Below are 16,422 nucleotides of genomic sequence, written 5' to 3' on the forward strand. Positions count from 1 at the left end.
GGCAAATTCTCTGAAGTAGCGCCGCTAACGTTACTTTCGCAGCCTGACTATACTGTTACTACTGTTACTACTGTTACTACGGCTCGGGTCAAACTAAGAGCCTATCGTATACTACGATATGGCTAAAAACCAGCCTGAAAACATTTGCGCACCTCCGTTCCGAATATAGTTTTCGCTATCGTTATCGTCAGATTTTAGCTTAAAATGAACTTTATATTACCACAACCCACCCATAGGGGTAACTGGGCTCGGTTAGAAATTTAATTTTAATTAAAATTTTTTTGAGATCGCAGCCGGGATTCGAACCCGGGTCGCTCACGTAGTAGAGGGAAATTCTACCACTGAGCTATAGAGACTTTGTATTTATTTATTTTTATCTCTAAAATGTCAGGGTTATGTGGGGTGGGGTACCTCTTAATCTGTGGGGTCGGATACTTTTGAATTTTTATCTGTGGGGTCGGATACTTATGAATTTGTATGTTTGGGGTTTTTATATTTATTTCCTTTTTATTTATGTGCTAATTAAATAGATAACGATTTTCCCCGTTTCATGTGTTTCGTTCTCGTTCGGTAGCTATCGTCATCTATGTTATGTTTGACTGGAACGTTTTGGCGGTTAATTCAAATGTGGGTTTAGATAGAGCTAACATAGTGTTAAATGAGCGTTATGCGTTTGATCATTTTAGCATTGCTAAAGGTAATTCGAGGGGATAATCACTAAAATGCGTAATCACTATAACTAAACTTTCTCTTTCAAAAGTTTCTGGGCATAAGTCCTTGTTTGAAATTTATAAGATGCGATAAGTGTGCATCGGCATAAGTCTATGTTGTAAACTCATCGATGGGATTATCACTAAAAACTATCTGTTCTTCGATTCGCCGGAATATTAGAATTACAGCATAAGTAAATTTATACGGTTATAATTTAATCACTGTTTAGACTTTAGAGTAGGGAATCGAGGGGCTATTCACTCTGATTTTATGCACAGTAAATCATTTAAGCATTGAAAAAGATAGCGCTATTCACTCATTAGGGTAAGGTATAGAGGGGTTATCCACTCATTAGGGTAGGGTATAGAGGAGTTATCCACTCATTAGGGTAGGGTATAGAGGGGTTATCCACTCATTAGGGTAGGGTATAGAGGGGTTATCCACTCATTAGGGTAGGGTATAGAGGGGTTATCCACTCATTAGGGTAGGGTATATAGGGGCTATTCACTCGTACGATATGGCTACTATTACGAGCCCTTGGGCCGTCTTGTTTTAATACCAACCACTTGGCATCGCTTAGAAACGCCAACCGCAGTGACTGCAAATAGGAGGTCGAAGCGACCGAATTCTCCAAGGGTCTTGTGCTGAACCAAACGGACTCTTTTTATATTGCAGGGAGCCCAGCGTTCCTATATTTACTATAAAATGCTATATATTTGAACCTGTCCCATATTATCTGATAATTTCATGAAAGGTCCTATTATATCCTATACTCTTGACTTAGTCTTATATCCTATACTCTTGACTTAGTCGAAGTTTTCGTATAGTTAAATGCCAAATTTGTCAAAATTTAGCACTTTCATCGTAGATAAAATTTAAAGACAGCGAAATTGCGGAGCTCGCTTCGTTCGCTCTGGAATTTTTACACATAGTATTTTCATTAAGTTTTTTTTTCGAAGTAAAATCTGATTATTTTTTTGAGACTTTTCTACACAGTTAGAACTAAAATAGGTTTACATATGAGGATTTTTAGTACTATATTTCCTATAAAACACCCTTTTCCTACTATAAAATCCTACATTTCATATTTTCCTATAAGGAATAAAAAATTTCGGCTTGGGCCCCAGCCCCCCAAAATTAGAGGGTTATACAGGACTCCTAAGTGATTAGATCTGAAGTGTGGATAATTTTATTTTAGCGAGAATGTAAGATTCTTTAAAGGGCCGTTACAGTGCACGTAGATTTAATCAAATACTGGAGGGCTCACATACACACATTTAAATTTACTTGTAAAAGTAACTAACAATTAAAAAATTGTAAGCAAAAATAGACTTAAGTGGCTGAAAATTACCAAATCAAGCTATTTAAATTGGTCACGTAGCAAGAGAGGTTTTTCAAAGATGACAAATTTTCATAATTCTTTTCTATAATTAAACATATTTTAAAGGTCTGTTTTATAATTGAGCTTAATCGGTGAGCTTTGATATTTAAATGAATGGTCTAAGGCGAAATTTGCTTGTATTATTTTGGAACGCAGCTCAGAATGCAAAGTAATTGTTATCATTTTATATAAAAGCCCAAAAAATCGCAAAATTCAGTTATGTGGAAATTGAAGGAAAACAATTCGTGAGCGAGTGAAGCGAGGTCCACCATTTTTTGATCTGCCCAAATGAGATCTCACTTATTCTGTGTTTAAAACTTCATACAGCTGCGATTATAAATTATTACTTTGAAATCCCAAAAATAGGCCTATAGGACTTTGTTGGACGATTTGTGAAATTGTAGGATAAAATAGGTCACTTTCTAAAATATAGTATTTTGTAGGAACAATAGGACCTCTGGGGCCCCTGGCTATGTATTCTTGCACTAACGCTTGACATCAATATTTACTCAGAGTGGCAGTTTTGCCAGTTTAGTGGTAAATTCGTTTCAGGATAAGCCTTAAGCAGACCGTATACGCCCATTGGAGCTGACAGTCTAGTTAAATAATAGTCTGTCTTAACTCATTGGTCACGTGGCAGTAACAAGACATCTGAAGTGAATGGTTTACTGGTGTGCTTCACTATTTACAGCTTGGAAATTCGCTTATTTACCTATTTCCCTCGCTTCAATGTGTAGTTTCTCTCTACAGCTCTTACGCTTTTTGGCCTAATTTTTCACATTTAGTTTAATAAAGCTCGTTGAGAGCCTTCCAGCTCCGATACCAGTTCAAGTAAAAAGTTGGGACTGTACTGTATGTAGATTTTTGTCACTGAAAATGTGGTTGGTACACAATACATTGTGAACTAATCAGTCTTTAAGGAAAATTTTGAATGGGCCCCTAAAAGCCAAGGGCCCGCCCGCAGTTGAGGGCTCTGCTACCCTGTAGTTACGCCACTGCCGGTGACCAATGAAAGACAAATTCATAAACTTATTCGTACCCAATTTTTATTAATGATTTGTACTTCAACTAACAGATTAGTTCGCCCTCAGTTCAATAAGGATTTTACCTTTGCAAAACAAAATAAATAATATATTTTCAATGGCAATTAGAAATATTAAAAAATTATGAATTGGTGAAGATTAAGTCGTTTGAATTAAGCAATATTATACATCTTAGGAAATGAGGGTATAGATAGACAAAGACTACAAAATAGTGCTGTTAGAAGCCAGGAAGTGCACAATGGCGTCTGCGTTACATACAAAGACAAGAAGATGGTGGAGGTAGAAGCCTGTAAGTACATTCTACACTGTTAGAAAAAAAGGTGTTTCAGGGGTGTTCGGAAGTACCTTGAGGGGTTTATATACTCTTTTTAGAGTGTTTTTTAACTGAGATGGTGTTTTCTTCGTAAAAAGGTGCTAGTTGACTCTTTTAAGGTATTTTTTAAGGAACTGTTGATTCACTGGTACGTATAAACACGTATTAGGTGTTAATTGACCCTTATCAATTTTTTTTTAAAAACGGAAAAAGTGTTTTTAATATAAATCTGTTTGAATGGTGCGAATAAACACCTTTGGGCTTTACTTAACACTTTTTAGCTGATATGGTGTTTTTTTAAGTGAAAGGTTTTTGATATGACCTTAGAGGGAAATCACCTATTAATTCTACCTGCATAGTGATTAGTGAAGCATCCTAAAAATATCGCAAAGATTTTAAAATTTGCTTTGGGCTACCTTATACCAAATATTTGAAGGAATTCATACTTATTTTGATTTTTCAATCATTGGAAAATAATTCTCGAAGAGTTCAATATGTTGGAATGTCTTGGAATTAGAGTAATTCATAAAAAATACTTTAATTTCCCCTTGACACAGGTTTTTATCTCTCCGAGTGACGATGACGTCAAAAATCAATCATTGGAAAATAATTCTCGAAGAGTTCAATATGTTGGAATGTCTTGGAATTAGAGTAATTCATAAAAAATACTTTAATTTCCCCTTGACACAGGTTTTTATCTCTCCGAGTGACGATGACGTCAAAAATCAATCATTGGAAAATAATTCTCGAAGAGTTCAATATGTTGGAATGTCTTGGAATTAGAGTAATTCATAAAAAATACTTTAATTTCCCCTTGACACAGGTTTTTATCTCTCCGAGTGACGATGACGTCACGGAGAGGCATTACACTGGACGTATCTGTGTGTCTGAGATGAAACAGAACTTTATAGCTACACAACTACTAAAAGAATCGTAATGCCGAAAAATATTTAAAATATTGCCATTTAATATTCTGCAAAAAGAAAATGTTATCGTTCTGTAAGATATCTTTTCATCCTACTCGCTTTATATTAACTTTGATATGCGTGTAGCGTTTCGATACAGATGCAATCTTCATTACTCGTTCTATATAAACTCTCACTTTTGTCATTCCAAAGTAAGAAGTTGATCTTAAATAATTAAATAAATATAAGTGATATTAATTATTTTAATATTCAGTATTTTACGTTAATTATAGTTAAGTCGGTTTAAGAAACTTAATTCCTAAAATAACTTTAAACATAGCTATCTTTAACGTTATACTTCTAGGGAACACCTATATCAGAACTTTTGTAAATTAAGGGTATAAAAGGTGATTGATTCACACTAAGAGGTAAGAAAATGCGCAATTGCGTGAACCTTTGGTGGAAGCTCTGCCATTGGGAGGCTAAACGTTTCTCGTAACCCCAGCCGCTCGCCGCGTGTGGCGTATGTGGTGTACACGAAAGACTATTGCATGGTGTTGTTGTTAAAAGCCATTAGATACCGGTTGGCATTGGGTGAAACAATTGGTGGTTAGACAGTAGATGAAGGTGTAACGGGTAGTTAATGATTGACCTTAAATAAGTTGGATATGGCAACGAAGTAACATTTTTCGAATTTCTGTATACTGCGAACAGGGTCCGGAAATTGCATCGATTTGCCAACTGCGAACACGGTGACAGACAGACACACAGACACGTCCAGTGCAATACCTCTCCGTGACGTCATCGTCACTCGGAGAGGTAAAAATTCTACTTCATTACGCAATCTCCACACTTGCTTTTCTAATGGTATATACGACATACAAGTTTACCTGTACTTATTGGCTTCTGACAACACCATCATATAGTCTTCTGTGTATACCACATACACGCCAATCTGAAACATTGGCTTCTACTCCATTATCTTCGCTGGGATTAAGATGTACGCTCGATCGGCTTAAGTAACCAGAAACGACTAGCCTCCCAATGGCAGGGCTTCGACCAAAGGTCCACTCAATTGCGCTTATTCCTACCATTTGTCAATCAATCGCCTTATATACCCTAAATTTCCAAAATTTGTGAAAACGGTTTACGCTAGAAGTCAAACGTCAACAATAGCTATATTTAAAATAATTTTAAGAATAACGTTTCTTTAAACCACCTAACTAGAATTAAGGTAAAATACTGACGATTAAAAAAATTAATATCATTTATATTTATTTAATTATTTAAGATAATCTTCTTTCTTCCGAACGACACAAGTGAAAGTTTATATAGAACGAGTAATGAAGATTGCATCTGAATCGAAACACTATGCGCATATCAAAGTTAATATAAAGCGAGTAAAATAAAATTATCTCTTACAAAACCATAACATTTTCTTATTGTAGAATATTAAATGAAAATATTTGGGGGTCGACTAATCTGCAGGTCCTCTGAATGTCTGAAATGCAGTCCACGGTAGGAAACCTACTATTTGTAGTATGTAGGTCGGTTCACATTTTCAATATAAGCAAGCAATTCTAAAATTCATTACCTAACATACAGTCCAACAAATTTAGAGTTTCAGCTCTGAAATCGATTGACTAAAACGCAGTACTCTGAAATGCAGTCCTCAAAAATTATAATTTCAACTCTGAAATCTTTTGACTAAAACGCAGTACTCTGAAATGCAGTCCACGAAAATTATAATTTCAACTCTGAAATCTTTTGACTAAAATGCAGTACTCTGAAAAGCAGTCCACGAAAATAATAAATTTCAACTCTGAAATCTTTTGACTAAAATGCAGTGCTCTGAAATGCAGTCCTAAAAAATCCTAATTTCAACTCTGAAATCTTTTGACTAAAACGCAGTTCTCTGAAATGCAGTCCTCAAAAATTATAATTTCAACTCTGAAATCGGTTGACTAAAATGCAGTACTCTGAAATGCAGTCCAACAAAAATTACAATTTCAACTCTGAAATCTTTTGACTAAAATGCAGTACTCTGAAAAGCAGTCCACGAAAATAATAAATTTCAACTCTGAAATCTTTTGACTAAAATGCAGTGCTCTGAAATGCAGTCCTAGAAAATCCTTATTTCAACTCTGAAATCTTTTGACTAAAATGCAGTACTCTGAAAAGCAGTCCACGAAAATAATAAATTTCAACTCTGAAATCTTTTGACTAAAATACAGTGCTCTGAAATGCAGTCCTCAAAAATACTAATTGCAACTCTGAAATCTTTTGACTAAAATGCAGTACTCTGAAAAGCAGTCCACGAAAATAATAAATTTCAACTCTGAAATCTTCTGACTAAAATGCAGTGCTCTGAAATACAGTCCTAAAAAATCCTAATTTCAACTCTGAAATATTTTGACTAAAACGCAGTACTCTGAAATGCAGTCCAACAAAAATTATAATTTCAACTCTGAAATCTTTTGACTAAAACGCAGTACTCTGAAATGCAGTCCACGAAAATTATAATTTCAACTCTGAAATCTTTTGACAAAAATGCAGTACTCTGAAAAGCAGTCCACGAAAATAATAAATTTCAACTCTGAAATCTTTTGACTAAAATGCAGTGCTCTGAAATGCAGTCCTAAAAAATCCTAATTTCAACTCTGAAATCTTTTGTCTAAAACGCAGTACTCTGAAATGCAGTCCAACAAAAATTATAATTTCAACTCTGAAATCGATTGACTAAAACGCAGTACTCTGAAATGCAGTCCAACAAAAATTATAATTTCAACTCTGAAATCTTTCGACTAAAACGCAGTACTCTGAAATGCAGTCCAACAAAAATTATAATTTCAACTCTGAAATCGATTGACTGAAACGCAGTTCTCTGAAATGCAGTCCTCAAAAATTATAATTTCAACTCTGAAATCTTTTGACTAAAATGCAGTACTCTGAAAAGCAGTCCACGAAAATAATAAATTTCAACTCTGAAATCTTTTGACTAAAATGCAGTGCTCTGAAATGCAGTCCTAGAAAATCCTTATTTCAACTCTGAAATCTTTTGACTAAAATGCAGTACTCTGAAAAGCAGTCCACGAAAATAATAAATTTCAACTCTGAAATCTTTTGACTAAAATGCAGTACTCTGAAAAGCAGTCCACGAAAATAATAAATTTCAACTCTGAAATCTTTTGACTAAAATGCAGTACTCTGAAAAGCAGTCCACGAAAATAATAAATTTCAACTCTGAAATCTTTTGACTAAAATGCAGTACTCTGAAAAGCAGTCCACGAAAATAATAAATTTCAACTCTGAAATCTTTTGACTAAAACGCAGTACTCTGAAATGCAGTCCACGAAAATTATAATTTCAACTCTGAAATCTTTTGACAAAAATGCAGTACTCTGAAAAGCAGTCCACGAAAATAATAAATTTCAACTCTGAAATCTTTTGACTAAAATGCAGTGCTCTGAAATGCAGTCCTAAAAAATCCTAATTTCAACTCTGAAATCTTTTGTCTAAAACGCAGTACTCTGAAATGCAGTCCAACAAAAATTATAATTTCAACTCTGAAATCTTTCGACTAAAACGCAGTACTCTGAAATGCAGTCCAACAAAAATTATAATTTCAACTCTGAAATCGATTGACTAAAACGCAGTTCTCTGAAATGCAGTCCTCAAAAATTATAATTTCAACTCTGAAATCGGTTGACTAAAATGCAGTACTCTGAAATGCAGTCCAACAAAAATTATAATTTCAACTCTGAAATCTTTTGACTAAAATGCAGTACTCTGAAAAGCAGTCCACGAAAATAATAAATTTCAACTCTGAAATCTTTTGACTAAAATGCAGTGCTCTGAAATGCAGTCCTAGAAAATCCTTATTTCAACTCTGAAATCTTTTGACTAAAATGCAGTACTCTGAAAAGCAGTCCACGAAAATAATAATTTCAAGTGTGAAATCGGTTGACTAAAATGCAGTACGCTATAATGCAGTCCTCGAATATTGTAACTCAGAATGGATAGGGTATTCCTTCAGATGTTCATTTTACTAACTAGTTAACTGAAATAAATGAATACAAGAGATGTTAGAATGAGCTTTCCTCCCTCACACATATAGATACAGTACGTTTTGTTTAATCAGGGATAGATGTAATTTTAGAAGTAGGAATAGAGAACGGTTAATATTTACTTCATTCCGACTCATAGCCCAGTATAGAGCCCCCTCCCTCCAACACGTAGATCACTGGTTATATAAAATGTTGTTTTTCAATGTCTGATAAAACAATAGGATTTAGTGATGGTTCTTAGTCTTCGAAACATTTTTGAAAATTATTTACAAAATTTGTTTTGTATCATTTTTTTATACTTTTTACTTTTATTTAACTATTTCAAAATTTTTCAGATTATTATTATTTATTTTTAAAATGTTTATAACAGAATAGCTTTCGAACACTTCTGCGGGGCTTTTTTAATTTTATTATATTTTTATTTGTCTTTTTTTCAAGACTTCAGTTTTTGAATATAACAATAATCATTATTAAAGTTTATTAGCGAAGCATATTTAATATAATAGTTCCAATCCTTTATCGAAAAAGAACATTTTTTTAAATATGTACGAGGAAAAAATGATGCAGAAAGTTAAATCTGTTATCCCGTCCTCAACAGACGGATGGATAACCGACCTCAACTTGAAGTTGCACTTGACCTTCTGCATCATTTTTCTTCATGCAAATGCGGTAGTTGTTTCATCTATCTTAAATGGCCTTAATAATTATTATCATCATTTTCAACAATTCCGACATTTTTGGCAGTTATTACAACGCTTAAAATATAAATACTAAAAACTTAAAAAAGCTGTGCAGAAGTGTGCGAAAAATATGTTGTTAAAAAGAAAATTTAAAAAAATGTTTAAAAATAATGTTAAGAAAAAAATTTGAAAAATTAAAAATTAAAGAACTAAAAAGGTTAAAAGAAGTTAAAAAATATTCTTGTACAATTTTATAACTGAAACTTCTTTTACAAATGAGTCATTTAAAATGGCTATATGTTCCTGGTTACTCTGTATAGGAGTTCATATTGTAAACCTTTTTCACAAATGTTTCGAAACCTAAAAACATATCATTAAATTCTACTTTTTAATCAGGCCTATAAATAATCCATTTTATATAACGAGTGATCTATAGGAGTAGTAAGCTATTTCTAATTTAACCAGGGATAGATTCAATTTTAGAAGTAGGAATGGTGAACTGAGAAATGTGGGCGCGCGTCAAAGTTCCGGACCCCCTTCCTCGGGACAGAGGGGTATGAAAGAAGAGGCGGGTTTATGTAAAGAGGTAAAAAGGAATTAGGTATTTTTCACCGTCCCTGTCAGCAACGTCATCAGAACGTAGTTTAAGTGAGCCAATAAGATAATTTAAACTTTTCGTTAAGTGTTGAAGGAAGGAGGCTCTATACTGGGCTATGAGTCGGACCAGAAGCCGATTAGGCTTTACACATGAAGTACGTAACATGTGCCTTGTGGAGCTACACGATATTCTCTAAGCTCCTAGGAAAGAACCTCCCCTTACGCAGAGGGAAATAGTTCAGTAAAGCGGCTCCTTCGGATCCATCGGATCCTTCCGCCTAAAGAACCGATTTACCACGTACCTAAATTCGAGAACTACTATAAAGACTAAGTAGGGTATCTAGAATATTCTTTAGATAAAACTGTTCACAATACCAAAAAGTATTTGGGAGTAAAGCACGAAAATCTTATCAGTCTGGGTAGCTTTTGCTTGGACTATTTAAGACGCCGTGCATCTGTTTTTTACGAAGAATGTTTTCTGTTCTCGCGGTTACGGCGAGCTCAGCCGCCGGCGGCTCGGGAATCGGGATACCCTTGTTTCCTAGACAAGGCCTAGTGTAGTTTTAGAGTCTATTATTATTATTCGCAGAGCTATTTTTCTGTTGAAATTAGGGAACTAGTATAAATATTGAGTAGTGTGTCTGAAATATTCTTTAGTTAAAACTATTCACAATACGAAAGATTATTTGGGAGTAAGGCACGAAGATCCTATCAATCTGGGTAGCTTTTGCTTGGCCTATTTAAGACGCCGTGCATCTGTTTTTTAACGAGGTATTTTTCTGTTCTCGCCGTTACGGCAAGCCCGGCCGCCGGCAGCTCGAGATGCGCCGCTCGGCCTCAGCCGCTGATATCTAGCCAAGGCTTAGTGTAGTTTTCGTGTCTAATTTTATTCGCAGAGCTATTTTTCCGTATTTTTCTGTTGAAATTTAAAGAAAATCTTATCATATTTAGTTGAAGACTAAGTAAATGTCTCAAAAAATTTCGAAACTTGAGCTTTAAAACGTTGAATATTTTATAACGATTACGGAACGGTACCGCAAATTCGCCTTCCGGGCCTCCCAGTTATGTCGACGGCGAGGTCGAGTCGAGGTCCCTCCCATGCAAGAAAATAGTAATAGCCGTCGCCGATTGGTCTGGCATTAAAGAGGTTATCTATGGTTAGGGGGCTCATGATTGGCTAAAAGCTTTTTTGTTCGTCTGCTTAGTTTTTACTTCGGGAATATCATGAAATCCATGGTCAAAGCTATGGAAAAGTGGGACTTACGTACTTTATGTGTGAAGCATAATCCGCTTTTGGTCGGACTGAAGTAAATATTAACCGTTCTCCATTATTACTTCTAAAATTAAATCTATCCCTGATTAAACAAAACGTACTGTATCTATGTGTGAGGAAGGAAAGCTTATTCTAACATCTTGGAGGACTGCATTATAGAGTACTGCATTTTAGTCAACCTTTTTCACACTAGATATTATTATTTTCAAACACTGCATTTCAGAGTACTGCATTTTAGTCAAAAGATTTCATAGTTAAAATTATTATTTTCGTGGACTGCAATTCAGAGAACTGCGTTTTAGTCGAAAGATTTCAGAGTTGAAATTATAATTTTTGTTGGACTGCTTTTCAGAGTACTGCATTTTAGTCAAAAGATTTCAGAGTTGAAATTATAATTTTTGTTGGACTGCATTTCAGAGTACTGCATTTTAGTCAACCGATTTCAGAGTTGAAATTTATTATTTTCGTGGACTGCTTTTCAGAGTACTGCATTTTAGTCAAAAGATTTCAGAGTTGAAATTTATTATTTTCGTGGACTGCATATCAGAGTACTGCGTTTTAATCAAAAGATTTCAGAGATGAAATTAATAATTTTTTAGGACTGCATTTCAGAGCACTGCGTTTTAGTCAAAATATTTCAGAGTTGAAATTATAATTTTTGTTGGACTGCATTTCAGAGTACTGCGTTTTAATCAAAAGATTTCAGAGATGAAATTAATAATTTTTTAGGACTGCATTTCAGAGTACTGCATTTTAGTCAACCGATTTCAGAGTTGAAATTATAATTTTTGAGGACTGCATTTCAGAGAACTGCGTTTTAGTCAATCGATTTCAGAGTTGAAATTATAAATTTTGTTGTACTGCATTTCAGAGTACTGCATTTTTGTCAAAAGATTTCAGAGGTGAAATTATAATTTTCGTGGACTGCATTTCAGAGTACTGCGTTTTAGTCAAAAGATTTCAGAGTTGAAATTATAATTTTTGTTGGACTGCATTTCAGAGTACTGCGTTTTAGTCAAAAGATTTCAGAGTTGAAATTAGGATTTTTAGGACTGCATTTCAGAGCACTGCATTTTAGTCAAAAGATTTCAGAGTTGAAATTTATTATTTTCGTGGACTGCTTTTCAGAGTACTGCATTTTAGTCAAAAGATTTCAGAGTTGAAATTATAATTTTCGTGGACTGCATTTCAGAGTACTGCGTTTTAGTCAAAAGATTTCAGAGTTGAAATTATAATTTTTGAGGACTGCATTTCAGAGTACTGCGTTTTAGTCAATCGATTTCAGAGCTGAAACTCTAAATTTGTTGGACTGTATGTTAGGCAATGAATTTTAGAATTGCTTGCTTATATTGAAAATGTGAACCGACCTACATACTACAAATAGTAGGTTTCCTACCGTGGACTGCATTTCAGACATTCAGAGGACCTGCAGATTAGTCGACCCCAAATATTTAGTATGTTTCGGCATTACGATTCATTTTGTAGTTTTGTAGCTAAAAAGCTCTGTTTCATTTCAATATTCCAAGAACATCTTTTATATTAATATTTCAAATTTGGTGTTTACTTTTTAATTCAGCTTTACTACACTTATATACAGTGTAAACGTGAAATTATACTTTCCTAGTTACACTGAATGCTACATTTAAAGATTTTGGTAAGGGTTGTTCGGTTTGGTTCCATGAATTCGTGTGTCTTTGAGGAGGTCTTGACGGTTCACAGTGAGCCGAAAATTAAATACACTTTTGAATGATATAAATCAGGTCCTTAAAAAGAACTATTGAGGATATACAGTAAAGGTTAAACGTAACCATATCGCACGCGTATCAATTCTTACACGGTTGAATAAGGCTTACAGCAGAAAAAACGTTTACCCTTAATCCACTGGATTTGAGCAGCATGGTAACTCATGTGTTTTGAAAAACAATTATTTCAAAAAACACCTTTTACAGAGTCTGTAGACACCTTTCTGGTATAATTATAAACCTCTATTAAGGGTTATGTTTTAAACCTAACAGGAATTAAAAAGCACCAACGTCAATTGAATTTAAAAACCCCAAATTAGTCTCAAAAAGACCTTTTTTTAAAGGGTTTATAAACACTTTTTCTGGTATTAATATACACCTCTACTCAAAGTAATTAAAACACCTAACAGGATTTAAAAAGCACCTTCAGAGAAGGTATTATTTCGCACCGTTTTGAAAGGTGCGTATTGACATCCTCTCGAATGGTGCTTTTAAACACCAATAGAGGTGCTACTGGGGATGCATTAGGAAACACCTCTAAAGGTGTCAAACAGTTCAATTATTTTTAACAGTGTATGTGGAATAAACAATAGCTAGGAGCTTTCGGTTGGAGGAGGAGCTAAGATTCCTGAGATAATTTTCACGGCCATACTGGTGGGTTGAATACAGAAAGAAAGCTGATACCCACCGATATGGCTGCCAGAACCTTGCCAAGACTTAGGAGGGTGTGACGTACTACTTAGCCAACTGAAAGCTCTCAACCGGAAAATTGTGCTTTTAGAAGAAAATTCCATGCAAGGGGTCAACGTAATTAAGTTTTTCTCCCACTTTCGGGTAATTTACTTGAGTAAGGGCAAAGGGTCATTCCACACCGATTCGAACGACCATATTACCATGGGTCGGCCGATCTTAATGAAATTTTAACCACGTTAACTATGTACTATTTGATGGTAAAAGTCGAAATTTTAGCCCAAAATATTATTCAGACCCAAAAGTAAAGGCTTTTGAAAAAAATCACGTTTTTAGATGTGCGCCATGACCATATCCGTACCCCTAAGCATAATGTTGAATATTTTTTTTTTTTTTCATTTTGATTAAACTTTGTAATATTTTCAGATGAAAGGTAATATAACCAAAAGCGTATAGAAAACCATAAAGTGAAGGTCAGTAACTTATCTTAGGCTTTGGCTTTGGTTAACATGTAAAATGAGAAGCTCGCGGGATCTAAGTAAGCTCCTCCGATTAAACAACCAATCACCTTCCACTTGCATTACCTCATCCGAATCGTAGGCAGACGTCATACTCAAGCAAGAAATAGTTTTGCGACGCTAGCGGCGCCGGCTACTTCAGGGCAAAAATAGAAACACTAAAATATCGTCTGTTTTTTTTTTAAACAACCCCGGAACGGGAGTCGGGAGCGCTTCGGGTCTTCGCCTCTTCGGTCACCGCGTTAACGCCACGGCACGCTAAGTCAGGCGGCAAGGCCTAAAGTACCCAGACTTTTTTCCTACCTTCCCAAGGTGATAATTTAATTGTTATATAAATATTTAAAGTAGACTAGTTTACTTAGTTTAGTTTAGAATATGTAGTTGTCGTGGTAGTTCTTTTAATGATACAAATATTATAAAGCCGTTATTATTATTCGTTTTTCGGAAAAAAAACCACAGAGCAGATTGCTCTTTTAGCTTTAAAGCCAAAAAACCAAAGTACGCAATACAATTTTTATGTATTAAGAATGCCGTACTTTGGGTGTACAAACGATCATAAATATACCCATTCCCAAACTAAATGAGGCCATATCAATTCAAACGGAAACCGATAAGAAAGTTGTTTCTCCAACTACCGAAATTGGACGGCACACTCGTCTTTAGGCCTAATAATATAAGCAGCCGACGCAACTCCTACGAAATTTAGTGGAGCTATATTTTGTAGCCAACTCACTCATGTACCTTGTGTAACACTACGCGAATTTAATCTTCCGCCACGACGAAGCGGCATCGTACCGGCTCTAACGAGGAGGGGGGTCGGAACAACGCGATAGAGAGGGGGCTCCTACTTTTACACGTTCAGCCCAGGCGGTAAAGACCTTCACTTTATGGTTTTCTATACGCTTTTGATATAACCAATAGATTTCAATAGTACTAACGATATGTCTCTAACTTGAACGGGTCTCTCGCAAATAGGGGTCCATTTCCAAATTTCGAAGAGCGGGGGATCAAATTTGAAGCAAAACTCTACAAAGGAGTTAATTTCGATTTTTTAGTATCGATAGCCCTATTCCTAGGCTTTAAAGTGATACCAGATTTGTTCGTGATATTTTGGTTCTAAGGCACAAAAACCGTGAAGAAAAGCACTTTTTTAGGCAAAAATATTTTTTTATTGCGCGAGGAAAACCATTATTTAGCTATAAATAATACTTGCGCATTGTCTAGGCATATTTTGGGAAATGTCAATTTCCCTAAATATGCCTAGAAAGTTCCGATTTAACTTTGTCGCTCTTCAAAATCATTTTCTTCTTTTATGGCTTCCATCATATTTATCGTATTTGGCTGTTACGAACTCTACAAGAAATATCATCAAATGTAATTGTATTCACGTTGGCATCAACAGAAATATCATCAAATGTAATTGTATTCACGTTGGCATCAACAGAAATATCATCAAATGTAATTGTATTCATGTTGGCATCAACAGAAATATCATCAAATGTAATTGTATTCACGTTGGCATCAACAGAAATATCATCAAATGTAATTGTATTCACGTTGGCATCAACAGAAATATCATCAAATGTAATTGTATTCTACAGGGCCGGTAGGCCCTTGTAGATATGACTTGATACTCTTTTGTAACGTTAAAGCAAAATTCACATGCTTTTACCAATTTTCCTATGGAGATTAACATGGGGTTTTTCATGATATTTAGCCACCTCTAACTGAAAAACTAGAGCGAAGTTACTTTTCGGAATACTCTTAATTTAACAATTAAGTATTCAGGGTGTGCCTTTTGCAAGTAGCATGAAAAACAATTAAGTCTAAGTATGTTAATTTTAGTTAATTACGGAAGTACGGCTCTTGAGTTAAACGTCAGGTTAACCTGTTAGCGCGCTGATACCCATTTCGTCAATTTTCAACCAGATTGAGAACAAGGGAGGGCCTAGCTTTGTGCCTGATAACAAGTTATGTTGACATTTTCAGTTTGCTTCATTCTGTGGAAGTTGAACCTATAGCGCGAGCAGCCTGCGTCCGCGAGTCGCGTGATCCAGGTACTTGTGGGTACTTGTAGGTACTTGTGGGTACTTGTAGGTGCTTGTGGGTACTTGTAGGTGCTTGTGGGTACTTGTAGGTGCTTGTGGGTGCTTGTAGATACTTGTGGGTGCTTGTAGGTACTTGTGGGTGCTTGTAGGTACTTGTGGGTACTTGTGGGTTCTTGTAGGTACTTGTGGGTTCTTGTGGGTACTTGTGGGTACTTGTGGGTGCTTGTAGGTGCTTGTAGGTTCTTGTGGGTTCTTGTGGGTACTTGTAGGTGCTTGTGGGTGTTTATAGGTACTTGTGGGTGCTTGTCGGTACTTGCCCCGGGTACTTGTGGGTGTTTGTAGGTACTTGAGGGTGCTTGTAGGTACTTGTAGGTACTTGTGGGTGCTAGTAGGTGCTTGTTGGTGTTTGTAGTTACTTGTGGGTGCTCTTAGGTACTTGTGGGTACTAGTGGGT

The sequence above is a fragment of the Phalangium opilio genome, unplaced genomic scaffold (genome assembly GCF_054372755.1).
Source record: "Phalangium opilio isolate 3A_F unplaced genomic scaffold, DU_Popi_V2 ptg000352l_1, whole genome shotgun sequence".
Lineage (NCBI taxonomy): Eukaryota > Metazoa > Arthropoda > Arachnida > Opiliones > Phalangiidae > Phalangium > Phalangium opilio.